General features: G+C 41.9%; 1 protein-coding gene across 10 annotated transcripts in view; it reads left to right on the plus strand.

The window, feature by feature from the left end:
- Positions 1-26721, plus strand: part of TEAD1 (TEA domain transcription factor 1) — a 271440-nt gene that overhangs the window by 51470 nt on the left and 193249 nt on the right. Inside the window, exon 1 of one of the 10 annotated variants that reach the window (XM_009186548.4) lies at positions 18720-21184. The exons of 8 other annotated variants lie outside the window; for them this stretch is intronic. The gene's annotated coding sequence lies outside the window, so the exon portion shown is untranslated. Of the gene's footprint in view, positions 1-18719; positions 21185-26721 lie in introns of those variants that run through there. One more of the 10 variants, XM_009186553.3, reaches the window with a different exon arrangement.

A 26721-nucleotide genomic window follows, 5' to 3' on the forward strand; every position in this document is an offset into this window, starting at 1 on the left:
CTGCAGGGAAAAGAACAGTCAAGTGAGGCTGTTTCTCCAACTCCCTGGCCTGTCTTGAGGGCGGGACCTCCTGCTCAGTGGGAGCCCTATCCTGGCATGGGAATTCCCATCCTCTCCCTGGCCTCTTTTCCTTGCCCCTCCTTTCCTTGGAAGGCTGGCTCCTTTGTGCTGGTCTTTTGTGCTCTGGTAGGCAACCTTCCCCACCTGCCAGACCAGGTGCCTGGTTCACCTGGCGAGGCCTGTGCTTCCGGGCTGCTCCCTAACCTCCATCCTGGGCAGTGCCCTGGGGCTTTGCTTTATGAGGCTGTGGATTCTGGGACCTGGTTGATTTTAGCCTGGGAGTATACATGGGATTCCTCTGGCCTTCGCTTGAGTTCCCCAGGCCTAGGCTTGGTGGTGGCTGTGATGTCACTCTGTTGATATGCCTCAGAAGAAATAGTTCACACAGTAACTAAAGTTGGTTTGGCCCTTTACAGTGTGTAAGGCTTTCTGGCATTAAAAGAACTCTGAATTGGATATATTGCTACCCCACTTTATGGATGAGGAAATTGAGGTGCACAGAGGTTAAATAACATGTCCATGATCAAGCAGCTAGCTGGTGGAAAGGTAGTGGTGACAAAACCTTGGACTTTAGAGTCTAAAACCTGAGCTTACAATTTCTTTATAACATTCATTCATTAAGGACAAAATGAAATTTTTTTGCATAAGAAATTTATAAATTCTCTTCAAGAGTTATGTGTTTGACAGCAGACTAGAGTGACTATGGTTAACAACAATGTATTGTGTATTTCAAAGTAACTAGAAGAAAGGACTTGAATTGTTCCCAACACATAATAATGATAAATGCTCAATGTGATGGATACCTTAAATTCCCTGACTTGATCATTACATATTCCATGCATGTAACAAAATATCACATGCACCTCATAAATATGTAAAGTATTAGGTATCAGTTAAAAAAATTAGAAAATATGTGAGTGAATATACAGTTTTCTGTAGTTCAGTAGAATAACAGGAAATTCACAGGATACTTTCTGGAGACTTAAAAGCAAAATGTTTGCAGTGGTCTGAGAAAGAAACCCTGAAGTGTAGTCTAAGAAGTTTTCCTTCCTGTGTCAGATGCCTCGTCGAGCTGGTTGTACAGGAAGGCTAAGTGCAAATGTCCCAGTCAGTCCTGTCACCCAGGTGTAAGCAACACAAATCACTGTGCATGATCTTATTGAATTTCAGAGCCAGGAGGAACCATGGAGATTTTACAAATGAGAGAACTATGGCCTAGAGTGAGATATTTTGTGTTGGGAAGAATTCCATTCATTTATCCAACCATCCATCCATGCATCCAACAAATATTTATTGAGCCAGTTTTGGGCTGGGAGATAAGGCTTAGGCTGTGAATGAAACAGGCACAGTCCCGTCTTCAAGGAACATACAGTAGCAGATGACATGGCGGAGCAGGAATGAGCATGGTGTGGTAAGGGCTGTGATGAGTGAAGTCAGGGTAGCTTGAGGCACATAGGTGGGGCACATAACTATTGGAGTGGGAGAAGGTAGTTAGGGAAGGTTTCCTTGAAAGAGTGGTACTGTTGAGACTTGAAGGATGTTGCTGAATGTCATTCTAAAAATGGAGAGCCTGTGTTGGCTGAAAATTGGGACGTCGTAATTCTCAAATCCAGCTGAAGTTGGTAAAAGGTTGTATGTGCTTGGAGACCACAGATACTAGGCTCTGAGACTTAAATGCATGTAAGAAGTGGTTGCTCTAGGCCTGTGCTGTGTGTTGGGGGAGTCACCAGCCTTGTGTGCTATTCAGCACTAGGAAGGTGGCTGATCTGGGTTGGGATGTGTCATAAGTAAACAATGACCAGTGAATTTCAAAGACTTAGTATGGGGGAAAAAAAGGTAAAACACATCATTAACAATTTTGGGCTGGGCACGGGGCCTCATGCCTGTAATTCCAGCTCTTTGGGAGGCTGAGGCTGGCCAATTGCTTGAGCCCAGCAGGGGCAACATGGTGAAACCTCATCTCTACAAAAAATACAAAAATTAGCCAGGCGTGGTGGCACGCACCTGTAGTCCCAGCTACTTGGGAGGTCGAGGCTGCAGTGAGCTGAGATTGCGCCACTGTACTCCAGGCTGGGTGACAGAGTGAGACTGTTTTAAAAAACAAACATATAATTTTGATTATATTGATTATAAGTTGGATAATTTTTGGATGTGTTGAGTTAATAAAAGAAGTTATTGAAATTAATTTCACTTGTTTCTTTTTACGTTTGAAAATGAGTCGGTGGGCTGTGGTGCCTCACAACTGTTATCCCAGCACTTTGGGAGGCCAAGGTGGGCAGATCACTTGAGGTCAGGAGTTCAAGACCAGCCTGGCCAACATGGTGAAACCCTGTCTCTACTAAAAATACAAAAATTAGCTGGGCGTGGTGCTGCATGCCTGTAGTCCCTCAGGAAGCTGAGGCAGGAGAATTGCTTGAACCCAGGAGGCGGAGGTTTCAGTGAGCTGAGATCGCGCTATTGCACCCCAGCCTGGCGACAAAAACAAAAACAACAAAAAACGAGTCTACTAGAAACTGTAAAATGATGCCTGTGGTTCACAGTATAGTTCTGTGAGTGGGGATGCTGGGTGGAGAGACTGACCCAGGAGAGGAAGCTCCATTGGTGGTGTGGGGGGGTTTTAGAGTGAAGAGCTGTGAATCGGGTCCTGCGGGCCCTGGGGTCTGTGGTAGGTGCTTCGCATCTCTGAACCTCGCTGCCTTGTTTCTGACATCCCCTTAACTAACACCCATCCCACAGCGGGCATGGAGGATAAAGTCAGAATGCCTAGGAAAAGCATTTTAAAAAAATATTACGTATGAAGCCATTGTGAGCGCTGGTTCTCTTTGTAATAAAAATTTGGGATTAAGGCCACATATGCCATACTCCATACTGTGTACCAATAGTTCAAAAGACAGACAAGGAACCTGGCCAGTTATAAAATAGAAGGTTGAAGTGTGGGAAATGCGTTCAGCACAGAATGAATTACAGAGTGGGAGTGGATCTGTGTGAGATGCTGTAGATAAGAAAATTCCTTTTCTGTTGCACTTGGCTTGCTCTACTCCAGGAATTCCCTCACCCTTACATGGGAGTTTGTATCCAGGCTTTCATAGTCCTTGTTCCTTGTTTTGTTTAGTCTCAAAAGGCCAACAAGGAATATCCGTATCTTTCTTTTTTTTTTTATCTTCAAGTATTTCATATGGTATTCCTGAAACTCCACACTCGTTAAATGCTTGAATGAATTGCCGTCATACCACTGTTTCCTGAAAACCTGGGGGTGTCAGGCATCTGCTGGGCTGGTAGGACAATGATGGGTGGGACACAGCCCCTGCCCTCAAGGTGCTCACTGTTGGGAATGAGACAGAATGCAGTGTGACCAGGCCATAGTAGAGGTGAGCCTGAGGACTGTGGGAGACCTGGAGAGCGTTCCTGACTGCTAAACTTTGTGACTTAAAGGATGACTGAGTTAAAGACAGCAAAGGAGGGAGCTAAGGGACAGTTGTAGCTGCCTGGAGTGCACTCTGTTGTGATTCTCTTTTGGTCAGTGAGACTGTGGGTCTGAGTTTGCATAGGATCCTGCCAGTCCCCAGGGGTCTCTAACACTGTGGCAATGTTCAATATTAATGTTGCACCTGTATATTAGTTACCCTTTTCATTGCTGGTTTATGTACTTCAAAGGTGTAGCACACAGATAGCCCTCCCTGATAGAGAGTGACCCCGGTTAGTTGGAAGGCTCTCAGAGGACCAGTGGGGCAGAGACAGTTTGGCAGCACTGAGCAGGGGGTATCTGAGGGGTATAAGGTAGCTGTGACCTGGCATAGAGTTGGCAGGCAGGCAGACAGTCATTTCAGTGTGAGATAGCATCTGATACTCATCCCTTCAGGCTAGTCTTGTAATAGCGGCAGATAAATAAGCTGCCTCCAGTGTGTTCCCAGAATATCTCTGCAAAATGTCTTTGAGGAGATGTTTGACTTGCAAGCATGTGGTTGATAAAATAAATACATTTTAAAAATGTAAACCTTTCTGAAAGAGGTTTTAGTCTCTTCTCTCCTCAGGGAAAAATAAGGTCCTTCTTTAACCTCTTTTTTCCCCTAAGTGTAGAATTCTTGCCATGCTTTATAAGGAAAAACATTTTTTGGAATGTAGCACCTGCAGAAATATAAAGGGGTTGTGCCCAAACCATTGGACTGTGGCTATTGTGTGGGTGGTTTCTTGGATGTTTTGTGAAGAGGTATCAGCCCTGACACCTGCAAAGCTGGTGGAGCTGGAATTTAGAGGTGCTTGTATTGTTTTTAGCTGAATTCTGAGGGCAGGCAGCTGTAATGAGTGATTCTCTCTAATATTAGAGGAGTCTTGCCATTCAGTGACACCTGCTAGAACAGGACTTGGTGCCTGGAAAAGTACCTCGTACAATGTAGGAACTTCATATATAGTTCTTGAATGAGTGAATAACTGAATAAGTAAGTGAATGAGTGAATGACTGGAGTGCTTTCCTGGCCTCTCAGATCATGTGGACAGGATTCCCCAGGCCTTCCCCTTGCTGCTTAAGGGCAGTCTGTGCAACAGCAGCGTCAACATCACCTTGTTAGTGTTTCTGAATCCTGGGTGTCTTGTTAAGCATGCAGATTCTCATTCAGTGGATCTGGGACAGGGTCTAAGAATCTGCATTTCTAGGAAAGTCCCAGGCGATACCATGCTGGTCTATGGGATACACTTGAAGTAGCATGGCTCTGTTAGGGTTCAGTGAGATCATCAGTAAGTCTTTAGTAGGTACTCAGTGTTGCACTAGGGGTTGTGGAGAAAGATGGACCTTGGTTCTCTTGTTAAAAAAATTTGTAATCATGGTGAAAAATCAAGACTCATCCTTATAAACTGGAGAAAATCCATTCATTATATTGTGTGATATGATAAATGGTCAGGAGAAAGCTACAGAGAGGAATGAAGGACCTTCTTGTGGAGATGGTGCTTGGAATCATGAGAATCATGAGATGCTGGAATTAAAGTTGTGTCTGCTTCCAACCCTGCATGAACTCTAAGCCTCCCTGATGGTTGGCTATCCAAATTCTGCTGAAATGCCCTCATGATAGAGATTGCACTGGGTCCCTAATTCTCAAGGCATGTTGCTCTCCTCATATCTTGTGGGATGCCCTGAGGAAAGGGTTTGCCTGGGTGAATAATGCCCACGTGTGTTGCCTATTCCATCCACATGCTGCAGATTCACAGTGCAGCATATTAAAGGCTTTGTAATGCCAGACACTAAGACAGCCAGTTTAACTTTGTGTTACCCAAGATAACTGGGTCTAACATGGGTGACCACAACTTCCCTCCTGTTTTATTAGTACTTATTAATACATGTTAGCAAGCCTGTATCAGGTGGTTCATCATACTAAGTTAATACAGGACTGATTTATCACTCATAAAACAGTTATTAAGCAGCCATGATGTTTAGGGGTGTGCACAGAGGAGTAAATTGTCTCTTGCTTGTATAGCACTTTATTGTTTACAAAGCACTCTCCCAGGCTTTATCTTGAATTGTCAGCAGAACCTTGTGAGGTTGTATAAATTTTACTGCCATTTCACAGTTGAGGAAACCGAGGCTTCTGGAGATTAAAGTGACTTGTTTAAGGGTATATTCTTTCCAGTGGTACCATTGGGATTTGAAACTTTTGATTCCCAGTTGAGTGTTTTTTTTTTTTTTTTTTTTAATAACTGTATTCCATTTGACTCCGATTTGGTGAGAGAACTGAGAGAGGTAGGTCTTAAAAACTTGATGGAGAATTGAACTTGTATGAGAGAAATAGAGGTGTTGTGGTTTCTGGAGCAGGGATGGTTCAAGCAGTGCTGAAAGAATTGGAGTCTATAGATTAGAGGGAACTTTAAAGGTCATTCAGGAGGAGCTAACCCTGTACTCCATGACTTTATGGAGGCTTCGCTACAGTGCTTTTCTACATACCTTTTTTTTTCTTTCTTTCTTTGTTTCTTTTTTTGAGATACATTCTTGCCCTGTTGCCCAGGCTGGAGTGCACTGGTACAGTGTTGGCTCACTGCAACCTCCACCTTCCAGTTTCAAGTGATTCTCATGCCTCAGCCTCCCAAGCAGCTGGAACTACAGGTGTGCACCACCATGCCCAGCTAATTTTAGTATTTTTTAGTAGAGATGGGGTTTCACCATGTTGGCCAGGCTGGTCTCGAACTCCTGGCCTCAAGTGATCCACCCGCCTCGGCCTCCCAAAGTGCTGGGATTACAGACATGAAGCCACCATGCCCGGCCTCTTTCCTACATAGTTCTAATGCATCCTGGGGGCACAGATCTTTTGATGAGGAGCTTACTACAGCAAAGGGCTGTTTATTTCACTATGTATATACATATTCTATATATACACTATATGTTCACAACATATATATATGTGTTGAACTTAGATAGGGTCTCCTAGAATCTTTATCCATTAATCTGAATTCCCTGTCTCTGCTGGAACCATACACCACAAGCCTAATTCTGCTTTTCACATGCTAACGCGTTTAGGTTTTTTCTTTTGAAAAATCTAAAATAATTTTTCTTATCAGATTTGCAATATATGTCCAATATGAAACAATGAGAAAATGTAGAGAAGCAAAATACAGAGAAGCAAAAACTTAAATTTAGAACTATCCATAATTTCACCACTCACAGATTATTAGTATCACACTACTACTTAGTCTTCCAAACTATTTTCAGTAGTTTTTGATGTGGGTGTGTATATTTTTTTGTATATATTTTTTTAAAAAAACGAAACCATACTATTTGGGGATAATATTTTGTAATTTTCTGGTAGGTGGAATTTTATTAATATTTTTATTATCAATAAATACTGCAATTAATAACAATTTTAAAATAGGATATATAATTTATTCCCACTCGTGAGATATTTTGTCGGTTCCTTCTCATTTTTTGGCAGTTATAAACCATGCTGTAATAAATATCCTCATAGGTTAATTTCTGCCTTAGACTTTTTTACCTAGACTGTAAGTCTAGGTAAACTGTTTCCGTTACCTATTCCTAGAAATAAAAAAGTAAAGCCTAAGACTCCAGCTTGAAAATAGCTCCATGGCCCTCTTATTCATTCTCTAGCCTCACTGTCCCCATTTCTCTTAGGATGTGACTTTGTACTCATTTGCTGTCTTAAAATGTGCTCACTTTAAACCATTTATCTCTCTGCAGTCTCTGGGATCCAGATTGGAGATCCTTTCCTTACCCTGAATGCCACATTTCTAATCAGAACAGCCTGATAGTGCATTAACTTTTACAGGGCCTTGTCATACTGAGTCATTAAGCTTGTGGGCAACCCAATCCCTTAAGTCTCTCATATGATCTTCTCCATCCTATACTTGTGAGTTGATTTTTTTTCAGCCCTAAGTGCATGACTTGACATCTATCCTTATTAAATTTCGACCTTATTAAAGTCAGCTCGTCATTATATCCTTTGAGATAGTATCAGGAATAAACTCTATCATCCTTCATAGTCACTATCCCTTCCAACTCTCAGTCACAGGCAAATTCCAGTGTCAAATGATTCAGCAAATCCCAGCAATCATTTCTATCTCTGTCTTCCTTACTGGATTGTAAATTTTCTGAGGCCCAGACCATATCCTATTAATTCTCTTTAAAAACTAGTTCCTACTTCCATTTTGTCACACAGGCGGGTACTCAGGAAATGTTGCCATGTGAATATTTGTTTTGATTTAACTCCGGGGATGAGGGCTTGGTGGTGGTGGTATCACAGTGATGAAGAATATAGAGAAGTCTAGGCTTGGGTCTCTTGAGGAGCTTACAGTGAGGATGAAGAGACAAAAAACTGGTCAGACCATGGGTAATGGATGTAGTAGACAAATTTCAGTACTCCTCTGAGGGTACTCAGTTGACAGGGGGCTTGAGCTGATTCTTCAGATGCATTTTGATGCCCTCCAGAAAGGCAGACAGTGGAGGGATTCCTCAGTGGACAGTTGGTGAATGCCCAAGGCTGTGAAAAATCAGAGTTGGGACTAGGGGAGTGGAAAAGGAGATGATGTTTGCTGGGAGAGTTGACCAGAAACCGGCCACCCAGCTTTTGAGAATTGTGTTGAATAGTGATTGCATAGAATGGTCTTATCTGCTTCTTTTCTGTGAGATGTAGAAAAAGGATTACCCTCTCTTTTTCTTTTTACGTTTATTGAGCTTAAGGCTTGCAAAGCTAATACCTACTCAGGACTGATTACTCTTAGATCAGAGGATGAACTGAAACCAGAACCCAAGAGCTCTGATTCTTCTCACTCTGTGAGTACCTTTAAGCCAGATTCATGGTATGAAGGCAGCAGGATAGCACCTCCATTGACCCACATGGGGGCCTGCCTTGGGCTTCATCAGCACTTTGGAGTCTCAGATCCCTCACCTGTAAAAGGAGAGTGGTACTACCCACTTACCTTTTTGGGTTGTTGTGAAACACACATAAGACAGTATTAGGAGAAGTAAGGTCTGAGGGGTAGGCTTTGGACCCAGCGGCCCATAGGTAAAGGCCTGTTGAGTTGGGTGACAGTGAACTTTGCAGCATTTCCTAGCCTCAGAAGTTCAAGAGCAGGAGCCTGAGTGTTCTGGGTCCCTGGTATGGCTGTGGATTTCCAGGCATGCAGCAGCTCTGGGGCCTCTGCTTCCTACCCGCCAGCGGTTCCAGCTCTCTGATGAACTGAAAGGGAAGTTTTTCTTGAGGAAGGGAGGAAGGTTTCTTAGTGGCCCAGGTCCAGCCACAGGGAATTTGAACACCTCGAGCCCTGTCCCAGTGGCCTTGGAAATTTAACAGCTTCTTCATCGGTGGAACCTTGGTTATTTGTGAAAAGTGAGCTTACAGGGTTCTGAGGTAGACACTCAGTTGACCTCTCCTGCCTCCTGCCTGTGTGTGTGTGCGTGGTGGTATCTGTCACATTTCCCTCAGCCACGAGAAAGTGAGTTTGTATTTCTATATAGATGCTTGCCCTTGTGCATACTTATTTAAATAACACGTGTATGTGTGAATGTATGTACATATAATCTTGTGCCATATAATGATGTTTTGGTCAATGATACATCATATATACAATAGTGGTCACTTTATAATGGAGGTGAAAAATTCCTGTTGTCTAGTGACATCTAATGATCCTGACTCTGTGTAGGCCTAGGCTAATGTGTTTGCTTGTGTCTTTGTGTGTGTGTGGGTTCCCCCCCGCTGCCCCCTCTAGGAACAGGGTCTTGCTCTGTTGACCAGGCTGGAGTGTGATCATGTGATAATAGCTTATTGCAGCCTTGAACTCCTAGGCTCAAGTGATCCTCCTGTTTCAACCTCCCAAGTAGCTGGGACTACTGGCATGCACCACCATACCTAATTTTTAAGTTTTTTGTGGAGATAGGATCTTGCTATGTTGCCCAGGCTGGCCTTGAACTGCTGGACTCAAGAGATCCTTTTGCCTAGGCTTCCCGAGTAGCTGGGATTACATTGTGAGCCACTGTGCCCAGCTATGTCTTTGTTTTTGAAAAGTAAAAAATAAGGAAAGAAAAAAAATTTTAAATAGAAAGCTTATAGAAAAAGACACAAAGAAAATATTTTTGTATAGCTGCACAGTATGTTTGTGTTTTTAAGCTAAGTGTTATTACAAATGAGTCAAAAGTTAAAAATTAAAAAGTTTGTAAAGTTGCAGTGAGCTAAGATTATTTTATTGAAAAAAGAAAAAAATTAAAAATGTTTAGTGTGGCATAAGAATACAATGTTTATAAAGTCTACAGTAGTGTACAGTAATATTCTAGGCCTTCACATTCACTCACCACTCACTCATTGACTCGCCCAGAGCAGCTTCCAGTTCTGCAAGCTTCATTTATGGGAAGTGCCCTATGCCAGTGTACCATTTTAATCTTTTATACCGTATGTTTACTGTACCTTTTCTATGTGTATAGCTATGTTTAGATATACAAATACTTACCAATGAGTTACAATTGCCTACAGTATTCAGTATAGTAACATGCTGTACAGATCTGTATCCTAGAAACAATAGGCTATAACTATACCAAATAGCCTAGATGTGTAGTAGGATATACCGCGTAGGTTTGTGTAAGTGTGCTCTGTGATGTTGATGTACGACGACGAAATTGACTGACAACATATTTTATTAAGTAACATAAACACCTGTGCATTCACAACCACTTATACAGAAACACACAAACACACCACCATATATATTTTTAAAGAATTTGAAAGATCTAAGATTATATTAAAGGTAGTTTAGTCTACTTTTGTGTTGATCAAATGTTACTGTGCTGTAATTAATTTAGTAAAGGAAATTAAAATGGGGATGTGAGGAAAATGTGAGTATGCCTAATTGACAAGAATCTGGGGCAGTCCAGAAAAGCATTATGGTCAGGCAGAAGTTGAAACCTTTGAGATGTCTGGCCCAGGACTTTAAAAATGTTTTTCCAGGTTAGAAATACTGAGGATTTCCATTCTGAAGGATGAAAAGGATCTTCTGCCTTTTCAATAGCTAGCCAGTGGATTCTCTCTTCCTCTCTCCTTTCCTACAGTTCCTTTTTGGTTCATTCACTCTGAGTCTCATCTGAATAAGTATTAGGGGAAGGGCTTCCTGGAGGATTGGAGAAGGGCAAGGAATAAGTGGGAAAAAAAAAAAAATCTTATCCCACTGCTGTGGTTCTTTGTCATCCCTGGTTCCTGTCCTTGGCAGAATCACACAGCTACAAAGTGGTGGAATGTGCATTCCAACCAGACCTCTGTGTCATGCTCACTACCAAACTCCCAACTCTTTGGGCTGATCTCTGCCTGCCCTCCTTGTCTCCTTTCCTGCTTCGAGTTTTTTTTGAGTGCTTACTGTGTGCTATGTACTGTTCTGGATTCCGGGGTTATAGCTGTGACCAAGGCAGACATATGCTTGACATATGTTAACCATGAAGCATGCATCCTCTGGTCCCACCACCACTCTGCTCCCCACAATTTCTGTACATATCTCTTTCTATCACAACAGTTACTGGGTTGCATTAGAGTTATCCTTGGTGTATCTGCTTCTCTCACTGGACTGTGAAATCTTTTGAGGGAGGAGTTAGTTACTTTTCTTCATCTCCCCATCACAGAGCCCTGATTGAAGTTGGCTGCATGCTTGTCTAAGGCTAATTGAACGAATGCTTGCATGCCTTTTATGACACAACTCAATTGTGAGCAGTCCAGGTACGTACCACTTCTGTGTCTCAATTGGTCCTACTGAACTAGTATATAATAGGCCATGTTTTATCCTCCAGCTAGACATCTAGAGAAGTAGATAAGCCTTCAAGTGCTTCATTAATATGTGTGAATTGTGAAGAAAAACTTTCATTAAAACGTTAATATGATTGTGATAATTGTTTACTCTGGCAAGTAGTTTGCCTCTTGGATTCCTCTCTCTGAATCTGCCCATGATGTCCTGAAATTCCAAATGTGTCCTTTTCTCTTCCTCTCATTTACTATTTCTATTCAAAACTGGAATGTGTGGACATGTATACAGCCTTTTAAGACCAAAGACTTCACGTTTTCTAGCTTTTTGTTTTGTTTTGTTTTTGTCATTGCCCTACCTAGAACAAACTTCAGGAAAGATAGATTTGCACAGTAGTGGTATATCTTAAAATAAAAATGAATTCAGTTTTTTAAAGAAAAAATAGAGATTTAAAATGTTATTTGCATTTAAGCTTTTAGATATTTTGCTGAATTCAAAAAGTTATTGTAAGGTGGGAAAGAAATAATCACCTCTCCTCCTTTGAAGATGCAATTTGTTAGTGATTGTCTTTAAACCTAAAAAATGTGCGTCTATAAATATTTATTGTATTCTAAGTTTCACAGGCAGGCGTAATCCTCAATGCTTGTGAATGATGCTTGAATATATTAATTAAATTTAGGATTTATATGAAACTTGATGGTCTTATGGAGTGCAGTAGGCTCCAGCTGGAACCTAAGCTTTTGATTCTTACCCATTCACAAAGAAATATAGGTAAAGCAGAAATTAAAAAAACAGAGAATGTTTCTTTGAAATGGCCAAATGAATCTTCTCTTTTTACTTTAAAAATTTACCTATAATTTTTTTATAGGATGTCCTTTTGAAAAGTGCCTTTTTTTTTTTTTTTTTTGAGCCAGAGTCTCGCTTTGTTGTCTAGGCTGGAGTGCAGTAGCGCGATCTTGGCTCACTGCAAGCTCCACCTCCCGGGTTCACGCCATTCTCCTGCCTCAGCCTTCTGAGTAGCTGGGACTACAGGCGCCCACCACCACTCCCGGCTAATTTTTTGTATTTTCGGTAGAGACTGGGTTTCACCGTGTTAGCCAGGATGGTCTCGATCTCCTGACCTCGTGATCCACCCGCCTCAGCTTCCCAAAGTGCTGGGATTACAGGCGTGAGCCGCCATGCCCGGCAAAGTGCCTTTTAAAATAGTTGGACAGAATTGTAATTACCGTCTTTTATTATTTTGTTAGAAATAGTCTGCTTCTTCAGAAACAAAAATGGTGTTAGAACATTTGTATCTATGTGTATGTATTAAATATGGTCAATAATACTTTATGGGACTTGAAGAAAAATTTAACTCTTGGGCAGTCCAGCTGTAAGGCAGAAATCTACTTGTTCTGTTGGACAGGTGAATGGAGTAGAAATAGAATATTACACTTTGAGAGCTATCTAAAAAAGTCATGTTTCAGCTCTCTTGTTTTTAGATGAGGAGACGGAGGCCTAGGTAGGGGGAAAAAAAGGAATTGCTCAAAATTATGTTATTGTTGTATCTTAACTAGCAGAAGTTAAACTCCTCAGAGTCAGACTGTGTGTTTAAACATCCCTATCTTTGCAGTTCACATAAGTCCTTAATAAGGATGGTTTGACTAAAATCAGTGAAAGACTAAGCAAAAAAAAAAAAAAAAAGTAATCATCTGAATTTAAAAATGCACTCTGAGTCTTAGCTCCTCTATCTCAGGTCCTCAGATATCCTTTACCTGTGATATTTCTTGGTGAATGAATAAGACTCAAGACCTTAGGTTTGTGCGAGGACTTTGCTTACTGATGGAGAATTCCCAGACAGCTCACAAGCAAGCGTGTGTCCTCTACTTACAACTATCCCTTATCATTTCAGCATTACCTGTTTGGAGCTGTTCTGCATTGGGTTTGCCCTAAAGCTAAATTTAAGTCATGTTGGCAGTCATTTGTGCTTTTCAGTTGCAGCTCTATACTCTGGCAGCTTACAGCTTGTGGTGCTCAAGTCTGGATGTGCCTAGCTTGTGTGTGCCTTTTAGTGTCACTCTTACCATTTGCTTGGTAATTGGAGGGAAAAAAAGAGGAAACATTTTGCTCAGTAGCAAATCAAAAATTCTTTTCTCTTATGTGAAACATAAACCAAGAGTAAAGGTAGAGGTGTATATAGAGAAGCATTGTAAGGATGATGTATTAGTCCATTTTTACGCCACTGATAAAGGCATACCCGAGACTGGGTAATAAAGAAAAAGAGGCTTAATGAACTCAAAGTTCCATGTGGTTGGGGAAGCCTCACAATCATATCAGAAGACGAAGGGCATGTCTTACATGGCGGCAGGCAAGAGAGAATGAGAGCTAAGCGAAAGGGAAAACCCCTTATATAAAACCATCAGCTCTCATGAGACATTCACTACCACAAGAACAGTACTGGGGGGAACTGCTCCCATGATTCACTTATCTCCCTCTGGGTCCCTCCCACAACATGTGGGAATTATGGGAGCTACAATTCAAGATGAGATTTGGGTGGGGACACAGCCAAACCATATCAGATGGTTAAGTAATTTATATGGCAGAAATACATAGAATAAGAAATCCTAGGCATGTACCAGCTGCCTTAAAGCATGGAAAATGGAGTAGGGGAAGAAAAGCAATTACCACCCCGTACCTTCTGAGCTGACCCCTAAGTATTGATAAAAATTTAGCGTCAATAAAGATTTAGCAGCCTTGAAGAATGTTTTCTAATTTTAGCCCAAAGAATAGGTGTCTGACAAATTGATCAAATTTCAATTTAAACTTATGTTCCTGTAAAGAGGAAAATACTCCTTTGATATCTGGAGAATTTGAAGAGGTGACATGTCTCAGCCCCTGGACCATGCCTGACACCTGAATCTTAGCCCTAGGATATCAGAAGACAGGCACAGAGCTTTAACTCTGTAGATGTGTTGATTCTGCAAATCACCTTGCCCACAAATAGATCTCCCTTTTTCTAATAGAGGAGGTGGCGAGAATCTTCCTGGGACTCATCTGTAGTTGGATGCTTTTCCTTTCAGTTTCAGATGAAAAAAATCTGAAGTTTTTGTATTTACTTGCCTTACTAACCACTCCTTAAGACAGCCTGGCATGTGAGCTCTGAAAATCAGAGCAGTATTCCAGCCCCTCCCTTTTCATCAATTAATGAATTAATTTTATATTCATTAAAGGTGATGTGTGCCAAACCAGGTCCTAAAGACACACCCCAGTAAGACAAGGTTGCTGCCTTCATGGAGTTTGACATTGGGGAGATAGACTTGTTGATGGGCAGCAGAGTTGCTCTGATATAAGGGCATGGTGCTGTGGAAACAGGCACAGGGCCACTCAGCCTGACTTAGGTATCCAGGAGGGCTCCATGGAGGAAGTGATAGCTCTGTTGAGATGAGGAGATGCTTGGAAAGATACAAGGGGTGACTCTGTGTATGTGTGAAGCATCTATTGGAATATGAGTTCTCCAGCACCGAGAGTTAGTTTAGATTACACTGTGAGTATAATCTGACTTGGTCTGATTGCTTTCCTTTGAGGTCTCATTCTATCTGTCTTTCTGTCTGTCTGTCAATCAGTCATCTGTCTCTGTCTGTCATCTATCTATAATCTATCTTTTTAATTGTGATAAAGTACACATAAAATTTACCATCTTCATTTTTAAGTGTACAGTTTAGTGGTGTTAAGTACCTTGACATTGTTTTGCTATCATCACCACCATTCATGCACAGAACTCTTCTTATCTGCAAAACTGAAAATGTCTATTAAACAATAACTCTCCATTTCCTCCTCCTCCTAGCCCTTGTCAGCCACCATTCTACTTTCTGTCTCTGTGAATTTGGCTACTCTAGGTACCTCATATGAGTGGAATCCTACTGTATTTGTCCTTTTGTGACTGGCTTATTTCACTTAGCATAATGTCCACAAGATTTATTCTTGTCATGGGTGTCAGAATTGCCTTCCTTTTCAAGGCTGAATAATATTCAAGGTGCCATTTTATTAAAACCTCAAGCATATGTGAAATATTAACTGATCAACACATTAATGAGCTCTCTATTCCCTTTACTGATAAGTCATTCATGCATTTGTCCCTTTCTCCCTCTGTTATTGATTACATGTTGGGTGCCAGACATCGGGCTAGTTGCTGCAAATACAAAGAACACCTGTATCTACTCCCCACCCCAAATATATCAGGGAGAGAAGCCCAATGAATTATTAAACAGTATTAGTGAAAGTGTAGTTGTATGTATGTAGTACTCTGGGACTTAACAGGTAACACAAACAGAAGCTGCATGTGAAAACCAAATAAGGCTTTACCAAAGAGGTAGCAATTGAATCGGCCTCTGAAGTATTTGTGGGAGCTTTGTAGGTGGTGAGGAAAGGCATTTTAGACAAGAGGAACAGCATAACAGTGGCTTGGGAGTCTTGTCTGTACACATAGGCAGTCTTATGTGGTAGTTATCAATTAAACTCTGGAGTCAGACTGTCTAGATTTAAATCCTGGCTCTTCCACTTCTCTGAGTGATGAGGCAATTTGTTTTCTTTTTGTGCCTTAGTTTCCTCATCTCTAAAATAGGAATAACAGTTATACTTTTCTCGTAGTATTGTTATGGGTATTAAATGAGTCAAGACATACAAAGTGCTTAGAACAGGGTCAGGTACAGAATATATACTCTTAAGTGGTAGCTACTGTGATTGATTATTGCTTGTGTAATGTTTGAGGGAATATCAAGTCATTTGGTCTACCTAAAATAGGATATAATGTGTGTATGTGCAAATTGTCACTAGACGTAAAGTTGGTGTATTAGTCTGTTTTCACAGTGCTGTGAAGACATACCTGAACCTGGGTAATTTATAAAGTAAAGAGGTTTAATTGTCTCACAGTTTTGCATGGTTTCGGAGGCCTCAGGAAACTTATAATCATGGTGGAAGACAAAACAGGTATGTCTTACATGGCGGCAGGAGAGAGAAGTGAGTGCTGAGCAAAGGGGGAAGCCCCTTATAAAACCATCGGATCTTGTGAGATCTCAATCACTATCACGAGAACATCATGAGGGTAACTGCACCCTGCCCCATGATTCAGTTAGCTCTCACCGGGTCCTTCCCACGACACATGGGGATCATGGGAACTACAATTCAAGATGAGATTTGGATGGGGACACAGCCAAACCATATCAGTTGGAGATTGCCTCGGCAGATCCTGATGATAAAGGATTTAAGTATCCCCATATCTGTGACTTCTAAGCTTTCTTCTTGCATTACAGTGCTTGAATATCTGAACTTGTGTCTGATGTTTACTTAAAATTTTTTTTTAATTCTTGTTAAGTTCTAGAATACATGTGCACAACGTGCAGGTTTGTTACATATGTATACATGTGCCGTGTCGGTGAGCTGCACCCATTAACTTGTCATTTACATTAGATATATCTCCTAATGCTATCCCTCCCCTCTCCCCCGACCCCATGACAGGCCCTGGTGTGTGATATTCCCCTTCCTGTGTCTAAGTGATCTCATTATTCAATTCCCACCTATGAGTGAGAACATGCGGTGTTTGGTTTTTTTGTTCTTGCGATAGTTTGCTGAGAATGATAGTTTCCAGCTTCATCCGTGTCCCTACAAAGGACATGAACTCATTCTTTTTTATGGCTGCATAGTATTCCATGGTGTATATGTGCCACATTTTCTTAATCCAGTCTATTAAATTTTCTTTTTAAAAATATTGGAATCCTTTCTTAAAAATTGCAAAAACAAAGGAACATTGAAAAAAGTATAAGACAAAAAACTGCAATATCACTGTCCTTAGTAACTATTTCCTTTTTATTTTCACTTTGTGTAGCTATATGCATAAAACTAGTTATAGTCATTATATAATTTTGCTTTGCTTTTAAAAATTCATATTCTATGATAAATTTTCCCTTATGTTTTAGTTCATTTTAATTATTCTTGTAAATGAATGCTCAACTTTCCTTTGCATTCATGTACCTTTTTTTAAGTCATTCTCTTTTTCATCATATTGTAGTTTTATAATCTACATGTTTGTGCTCATAATTTTTGTCTTCTAATGTATTTTCTCTTTTTGATAAATTTCTAGGGTTAGGATTGCTAGGTCAAAGGATTTAAGCCTTTTGAGACTCCCAATAAAGGTACCTAATTGAATCTTCACATCTACACCACCAGCAGCATATTTTCTATGTCATATTCACTAGAGATGTGATTATAGTCTTTAAATTCTTGCTGATTAAGAGGTTTAAAATAACCCCTTGAGTTTGCTTGAATTTGCAATTTTTCTCCCTCCTAGTGATCATGCGTATTTTCCCATATGCTTATTCTCCTCTGTAATTGTCTATTCATCTCCCCTTTCTGGTTGTGTTCTTGATGTTTTCCAGTATAGATCTGTATTGTTTATTTACCTTGTTGGTTCTGTGTTGGAGAAAAATGCAGGTGCAGGATATTAAAGAGGAGGTCAAAAAGTCTTTTTTTCCCCTGCCTTGCAGTAACAAGGCTCTTATCCTTGTAGTTGTGGTTCTGGGAAGGCAGAAAGAAGCACAAGCTTTTGCCTCATGCCAGTGCTCGTGGGATCACTGTGGCCAGAGTCTGGGCTCTCCAACAGCCTTGTTTTTCAGCTGCCTTGCTTTTCAGCAGGAAAATCATGTGGCTGGCTGTTATCTCAGCTCTAACTGTGTGTACACTTTGTTTAGAGGGCCTGGCCTGCTCTTCACATCCCACAAGCACCTGATACAGAGCCAGCACACAGTAGGAAATTTGTTTTCACCCACCATAGATCAGAGGTTGGAGTGCACCTTTTTTGATATCTTCATCTGCCTCCTGTCCCTTTATGGCATCACTGTTTTAAGAGGTCTTGAAGCTATTCTTGGATTACCTCTAGTGATGGGAGGTTTACTGTCTCACAAATACATTTAGACCTTGAGCTCAAGGTGAGATGAACCTGGGTTTGAATTTCAGCTTGACCACTGACTAGTGGCACGATTCTGGACAAATAGTATTTCTAAACTTTATTTTATTTATCTGAATAACAGAGATAGTAATACTACATTTCTACCTCTTATAATTGTGATGAGGATTAAGTGAAATAACAGAAGTTAAGTTCTGGACTCTAAAGAAGTCAAACTCATAAAAGTAGAGAGTAGAATGGTAGTTACCAGAGGTTTTGGGGGTGAGAGGGTGGGTAGGGAAAGGGGAGCTTGGTCAAAGTGAGAAAAGTTTATCTTAGGAGGAATAAATTCTGGTGCATAACGTGGTGACTGTAGTTAATAATAATTATGATATATTTCAAAATAGCAAAAAGAATTTAAATATTCTTATCACAAAGAAATGATACCTGTTGGAGGTGATAGATATGTTAATTCATCAGATTGGATCATTCCACAATGTATACATGTATGGAAATATCACATTGTACCCCATAAACATATACAACTATTATTTGTCAATCAAAAATAAAACTTTAAAAAAGGAAAGTCTTGACCCCTATTCCTCACATCATGTCAAATAAATCTAGTTGTGAATGTAAATTTTATTCACTGTTACAAGGTGTATTTCCTTAAACTTTTACCGTCTATTAGAATCTCGGTGATTTGGCAAAGAAGCCATAGCTCAGCCTCCAGCTCTTATAGTGGCCTGGAATTTGGAGTATATTCTTCTGTAATGGAGATGTGGGAGGGTATTGTCTTTGAGCTGATTCCAGAGTGGGCCGTGGTCCAGCGGTGGGACTGGGCAGTGCTGTAATACGTCCAGGCTAGCACCTTCTCGGTTTTCAAAGTCCGATTACAGAGACCTCTTGTTTGTCCTTCTCTTTCTTGGCTGGTGTTCTTGCCTTGGCATCCCCAATAGAAAATAGATAAAAACGTTTAGAAGAAATGAAACTCTTATCCACATACTAGTTATCTGTTGCCCTCCACAGGAAAGGGTTTAGTTTAGCAAAAAGAGGTAAAGGTAGAGTTCATACTTCTAAATTCATAGCAATATATGTCGAGCTCATTGACAGCACTCAATAAATATTGTTTTTATTAGTATTACAGGTAAGCCAATACGAGGGTGACCTGGGCATAGGGTAGGCAGGGCCTAACTCTTCTCTTATCTCCAGACTTTAGCACTTCAGTATTTTTGCTGAGAATCTGATTAATGATCTGAAAGTCTCCTGTGATTTAAGCAGATAGCTTTTATCCTTGGGGAACCAATATAATTAGTATTAGCACTAGGTTCATGAATCTTAAGATTATGGAGTTCATCTTTGTCCAACCCATCTCACTATGCTTTGTAGAGAATAACTTAGCAGAAACAGCCCCCTGCTAGGCATCTTGGCAATTGCTTCCTAATAACTGTTAATTTTTGGTTTTATGACTGAAATATTAGGGAGTCTGGTGAATTTAATAAATAGTGTTGAAGTGATGGTAATTAAGATTTTAAAAGTTGCCTGTATGACAAATGAAATAGATTTAAGATTTAATAGATTTAAATAGATTAAGATTTAAGGTGGGGGGAAAAGGTTACCCATGAACAGGGGTGGTATTGAAAATATTTAACAACCAGTCTAGAAGGGTATTGACACAGTAGAAACTACTGCAAGCCCCTAGATTTGCCAGACACCTATCCTTGTTGAATAGTGAGGAGACATTGGGGCACTATGAGGGGGACAGAGCATTCAGGGGAGCTTGGGGCACTGACTCTTTACACGCTGTTATGGAAGTATTTCAGTATTTTAAACAACCAGTATAGCTGTACCAGTCGGGTACTGGAGGTGGTGTGGGAGAGTGTCTGAAATTGGCAGGTGTTCAAAGGTGTTGATAGATTCTTCACTTGTCATCTTTAATTCATTGCTGAGAAAACTTTAGTTGCGCTAGGCCAGATTATCCCCAAAGGTGCTTGGGCAGTGTCACTTTAGGATTTAGGGCTGTCTGTTTAGACAGCACTGGGACATGTCCTTTTATTCAGAAAATACTGTGTATACGATGTGAGAGGCACACAGCCCCTGTCTTCATGAGGTCCCCAGTCCATTGGTGGCCTTGAAATTGTTCTGCTCTTTGACTATAGGCTAGGAATCTGTCCTTGAGAAATGATTACAAGGATGTTTACTACAACAGTGAAAAGTGGGGCAAAATCCAGGCATGGGAAAAGAGCTAAATCATAGCATGTCCACCACCCAGAATATTATGTACCTCTAAAAATCACAGATACGAAGACGTTTTCAGGACTCAGGAACTAATTCTGACTGTGAAATGTTAGGTGGGCAATAAAAACCTAAAGCTATAAGGAATAATTAGTGTAAGAAAGGACATCAAAATGCCTGGTTAGCACTGAGTATTATTTGATGGTGCAATATGGGTAAAGTTAATTTTCTTTATGGATGTTTCTATATGTTCCAGTTTTTTTTGTCATCTATGGGTATTAATTTTATAACTAGAGGTGTTCCAGAAATATTTTTAAAAACCCAATTAAAAATTTAAAAATTATTGTATAATTAGTGAGTGGGTGAACATTTTGGATTTAAACTTGGAGAAGCACATTTGGAGGTTGTATTTATCTCGTGTAAAGAAAACTGCTGACTCGGTGGGTTAAAAATAAGAGGCCTAGATCAGCCTCCTCATGTTGAGGCACCCAGCTCCCCTAGGCTTCCAGACTGCACGGGTTCTGAGAGGCCCTAATGGGCTTGTTGAAAGGCTCTACTTGGCTTCTTATTAATGTCCCTCCCTGAGCAGTGCTCTGCTCTGCTGGCTAACCTTGTCAGAAGGTTACCCACGGCTCTCCAGGGCTCGGCTAATTTTAAACCTGGTCGGGGAGTGTGGTGGCATTGCTCTGCAGAGACACGAACAGCTCCCTGGGAGACGCTGCTGGGGAAAGATGAGTCGAGTCTACGGGTTTTTCTCATCCTCATGTAAGTAACCAGGCACGCTGAACAAGCAGAGAGAGCTGGGTTAATAATGAGAGCTTTTATGGTAAAAACCGGGATTATTAAAGATCTTTTAGCAGTGTCATTGCTGGTTGATAATTGCACGGTGTGATGTGCCCTGCATGAACTGTGTTAATTCTGACCACACTAGGAGTAGCAAGGTGAATGAGATCCTCTCTACTGGGAACTAGACTTTGGCTGCGTTTAAAGACAGAATGAAACTACAGTGAATTTCACTACTTATTTGGTATTCTTTTAACTTTTCAGGACTCAGACTCCATTGGTATAGGTTCTTCTATGAAGTTTTTGATCGATTTGATTGGGAGAGGGCTATTTCTGAAAAGCTAAAAAAAATTTAAAAACACAGAATCGCTGCCTGTTTGCATGTCAACTGCTGGTCTGGCTGCCTCTAAAATTGTGATTTTAAGTTTTTTTTTTTTTTTTTTTACTGTTTGCAAGTCTTGTTCAGAATACGACTGTCTTATAATACGTGCAGCCCTGATATTGTAAAATGAAACGTAAATCAATATCTACAAAATAATGTGACAATTGAGAACCTTTTCCCCATCAAAATTAATTGTTTTTTCAAAAAACTTAGCCCATATTTTTCTGCTTAGAATTTTTTTGTCCGTCTACCTTTCACCACCTTCAGGTTGGGAATCTAAATGTGCCCTATTAGAGTTGGCTCTGTCTTCTCCTGCCAAGGCATTCATAGCTTCTTTTGCACGTACGGGATTACATTGGGAAACCCATTCCACCCAGTGGATAGCCTGGTCTTGAGGCTTACCTGCCTGACTTAAAGAAGTGCATCTTTTCTTGTAGCTGGGCCTATACCCACCCACTCATAAAACAGTTGCTAGGAGCAAATTAAAGAGACATTGTGTGTGGAGTAAACCAAGATGAAAGAACAATGGATGGAGAATCAATACCCTTCTAACTCCCTACAGTGATTGAAGTTAACTTTATTTGAAATAACCAGGCTGGGCCAGACCACATCAAGCTAGCAGCATTCTTGCACGAGAGTAGCACGGGAGTGAACTTTGATTTCATTTTAGGGAAGAAGAAAAAATAATGAATAAATGCTTTTTAATAGCCTTTTCCCTCCCCTTGAAGTCCTACCTCTTCTACAATAAACCTAATTAACTTCGACATGTTTGGATTTAGTTTTCAGAAAATTAAAGCTGAGTAATATTAGGAATTTGTTGAGTGGGAATACTTGTTTAAATCTTCATTGACCCAAATCTGACTTTTATAAATGGTATTAAATAAGCAAACTAAAGAAAACTTCATCCCCGTCTTGTCCTAAAATAATATGTTTAAAAACACATTCAGAGTTAAGTATAATATAAATATGTTACCTTGATCAGTTACTAAATGAGTTACTGAAGAGGCTGTAATGGCGATATTGAGTGTAGTTGTGAATTTAATGGTCATTTCTTAAAAACCAAGTCCTCTTTGACACATGTTCAAAGGTCTTCCTTTTTTTTCTTCTCCTGAGCTTCTCTTTCTCACCTCTGGGACACTTCCCTCCTACACTTGGCCCGCATGCGTGGCTTAGGCAGGCCCGCTGTTATTTTTGTGGTAACCTGACACTTTGGGCCCAGGGCAGCCCCCTGGCCCCTGTGGGAGGTGAGCTGGCTGAGAGCCAGGCTGCATTCTCCCAGGATGGGCTGCTGCTGAAGCAGGCTGGGCTGAGGGCTGCGGGCAGGCTGCAGCAGGGGCCGGGATGCCACAGACCAGGGGGCTGGAGGGTCACCAGTGAAGACCTCAGATTGTGGGGCTCAGCAGGTGGCAGGCCCTGCCTGAGGTTAAAGCAAGGTGGAGTTGGTCGTTGAGGCTACAGACCAGGTAGTCAGGATGTTTGGAAACCTGAGGAAGATTTTGAGGCCAGTGAATCTCTTTTATCTCACTCTGTGGTTCTAGTCTAAGGTATGCCTGAGGCCGTCCTTGTAATTCCTTAGACAAGGATGAATTTCTGGCCGGGCGCGGTGGCTCAAGCCTGTAATCCCAGCACTTTGGGAGGCCGAGATGGGCGGATCACGAGGTCACAAGATCAAGACCATCCTGGCTAACACGGTGAAACCCCGTCTCTACTAAAAAATACAAAAAACTAGCCGGGCGAGGTGCGGGTGCCTGTAGTCCCAGCTACTCGGGAGGCTGAGGCAGGAGAATGGCGTGAACCCGGGAGGCGGAGCTTGCAGTGAGCTGAGATCCGGCCACTGCACTCCAGCCTGGGCGACAGAGCGAGACTCCGTCTCAAAAAAAAAAAAAAAAAAGAAAAAAAAAAGGATGAATTTCTTAAGAATCATCAAAATTGTATTAACATTTTATGTTAAAATAAAGCAAGTGGTTATTTGTTGAGCTGGGCTAGGGGGCTGGAGTGGGGTACAGAATTGAATGTCCCAAGTAGCTGGGACTACAGGTGCCCGCCACCACGCCCGGCTAATTTTTGTATTCTTAGTAGTGATGAAGTTTCACCATATTGGCCAGGCTGGTCTCGAACTCCTGACCTCAGGTGATCCACCCACCTCTGCCTCCCAAAGTGCTGGGGAGCGTGAGCCACCGTGCCTGGTCTAATCCCTGCAATTCTTAGAGGTACCTACCAAGGATATTATTAGCAAAAGTTTTGTGAGCTCCAACAATCTGTCAGGTATTGGGAGAGCCCCAGGCACTGGAAGGAGTGGAGTAGGTGGTCGGCTGTGTCCGAGCATCTTGGAGTGCACGTGTAGCTAGAATGTTGGGGTCCTGGATGGGTGGCTGGAGGAGGAGGCTGAGAACAGGTATGAAAGGCCAGGGGTCTCATAATGCAGTGGAGTCCTGAGTGAGTGGGGATCTGCTGAATGACTTCAAGTGAGTGTATGATAAAAGTCCTATTTGCATTTTAGGAAAACCTTTCTGACTGCAGGATAGCATAGGAGAGACTTGCTAAAAATGTGTCTCCTGGGATTCTGATTCAGTATTTCTGGCATAAAGCTGGGAATCTCTGTGTTTAAGAAGCCACCTATATCATCCTGTATAACCAGGCTTGGGGACCAGGTTGTTGGCAGTGGTGAGAGTGTGGGGAGGTGGGGGACAGCTCAGCTCTGGCAGAGTGCTGAGGCAGAAATGGTGCGGTCCTTTCCTTGAGACAGGAGCAAAGTTAGTGGGGTAGGGAGGAGCAGAGGGGATCCGGGAGAGGCTGGGGGACTGGGGGTCAAGTGGACGTTCTTGGTGATCATTTAGATCAGGAGGGGAGGAGGGGAACCTAGGATAATGGCCCTCCCTTTGGGTGCTGCTCCAGCCAGTTTACCTGAGAAACATCATCTCTGAGAGGAGGCTGTGGGATTGGGTTATTTCTCCCAGGACTTGGGAGTTCTTTTGGATTTTCATGGGGACTTTTACAGATAGATCCTTAATCAGCAATGTGACGTTGAAGGTGTCAGGGCCCAGTGTGCCAGAACTCTGTGTGTGTGTGTGTGTATGAGGATTTGCACTGGTTTGCTTTGCCTGTGGGGGACTTTTGGCCTCTGAAGTCACATCCCCTACCTAAAGTCACCATTAGGCAGTTGGACTGAGAGGGAATCTGCACCTGGAAGTCTCCCCGGGAAGGAAGGCTTTAGTGGCCATTTGTAGGTGTAATCGGAAATGGATTACATTTTAATTAAATCTAAGGGGCTGAGAGCTCATCTTGTTCCTCTGCCAGGGTTAACAGAATCTGTAGAAGGATGTAGTCTTGGAAGGAAATATAATACTCCCCCTCCCCCACTGGACACCCCGCCCACCTTTTTCCCTAAAGAAACTGTGCATGTGTGCTGGGGAGCCTTAGAAAATGTGGATTGAATGAAGTTGTGGCCTTTGCATATTTTACTGAATTCAGCGGACTCATTTGCCGGGGGTTGTCAGAGGGGAGCGGGAGGAGACTGCTGACTGGAGAGGGCTCACAGCACCCTGAGCCATGGGGAAGTGAAGGCAGGAGAAGGCAGGCCTGATGTCAGATGTGAGCGCATCAGACTTTCTGTCCGCACCTCTCTTGGGCTGGGCATCTTGCCCCCACTGAATGCCCTTGCAGTGCTTGTGAACGGCTCAGAGCTGGTGGTGTGCCCACAGCAGGTGCTCCAGTAATATTTGTTCATTTGAATAAGTGGCCTGTCTGAGGAGGGGACAGTAGTTACTCACTTATCCTGCCTTAGCCAGTCTTCAACTAAAGTGCCAAGATTCTTTCTCTTGCTGAACTTGAACTGGATGTAAAACAAGGACCAGGTTTACATTTTGAGGATTGGAATGGGGTGCGGGTGGGGCTTTAATTGGCCCCTGTATTTGCATCTGTCAATGTGAGACCTGTTTTGCAGCTGCGCCATCACTATGTCATCATTAAATGGCAGATTGTATTTCTCGTTTGAAGGGTGGGGACTTGCTTGTGTTGGTTGATCATTGGGGACCCAGTTGACATTTGTGAGCCAGCAGTGTTGCGTATTTTGGGTTAAATTCATGCATTAGCTCGTGTCGGCCTTAGTTGGTGTTTGCACATTGGCCAAATGCAGACGTGTGTCTCTGTGTAAGCGAGCAGCCTGGTTCCCATGCTGGGCTTGAGTGTGACCCTGCTGTCAGCTCACAGCCTCTCTTTAGGGACGAGGGGAGTATGATGAGTGCTTGAAGACAAAGTCTGATGAACATTCATTAGATGGGCTGAGTGATCAGGTACTGAGCAGAGTTAATCCCATGGCTCTGGGTTGTTTAAACAAACACACCTTTATAAACTTGGAACACTTAAGGGAGACGTCACATTGTAATATTTCAGTTTATCTAGAGAACTGTTCTGGCCTTGGACCATACTGAAAATACTTTTGATTTAAAAATGCTGATTCCAGATATATAACATTCTCTGTTCTTCACCCTTTATCTTCCCAAGTAGACAGATATACACACACGTACATCTTCAGGAGTTGCTCACACACTCCTGGTGTTTCTGGTGTTTTCCTGCTTTTTGTATGAAACAGTCCACCTTCCATCATGGCCTGTGAGGCCCCCTGTGATTGGCTCAGCTTACATTTTCAGCCTCTGCTCTAGCCTTTCTACTTTCTCGCTTGGCTCTCTCTTCCCCACATCTCCTCCACTAATACTTGGCCTATGAGTCCGGTTCAGCCTTTCAGACCAGCGTAAATGCCACCCCCCGAGAAATTCATTGATCCGAGAGACAGAATAAACTCCTCCAACAGCAGTCTGTTGATTCCTCCATTGCATCAGGTGACATATTTATTCACCTGTTCATTCATGTGTTCACCCATTGACTCACTATTTCCGGCAACCATTCAGTCTTCTTTTTTGGGAGCAGTTGCCATGTGCTAGGCATTCTGCTGAATGCCAAACATAGAAAAATGACTAGGCTGGGTGAGGTGGTTCACGCCTGTAGTCCCAGCACTTTGGGAAGCTGAGGCAGGAGAATCGCTTGAGGCCCCAAGTTTGAAACGAGCCTGAGCAACATAGTGAGGCCCCGTCTTTACAAAAAACCAAAATAATTAGCTGGGCATGGTAGCATGTGCCTG

Source organism: Papio anubis, chromosome 12, assembly GCF_008728515.1.
Source record: "Papio anubis isolate 15944 chromosome 12, Panubis1.0, whole genome shotgun sequence".
NCBI classification, from domain to species: Eukaryota; Metazoa; Chordata; class Mammalia; order Primates; family Cercopithecidae; genus Papio; species Papio anubis.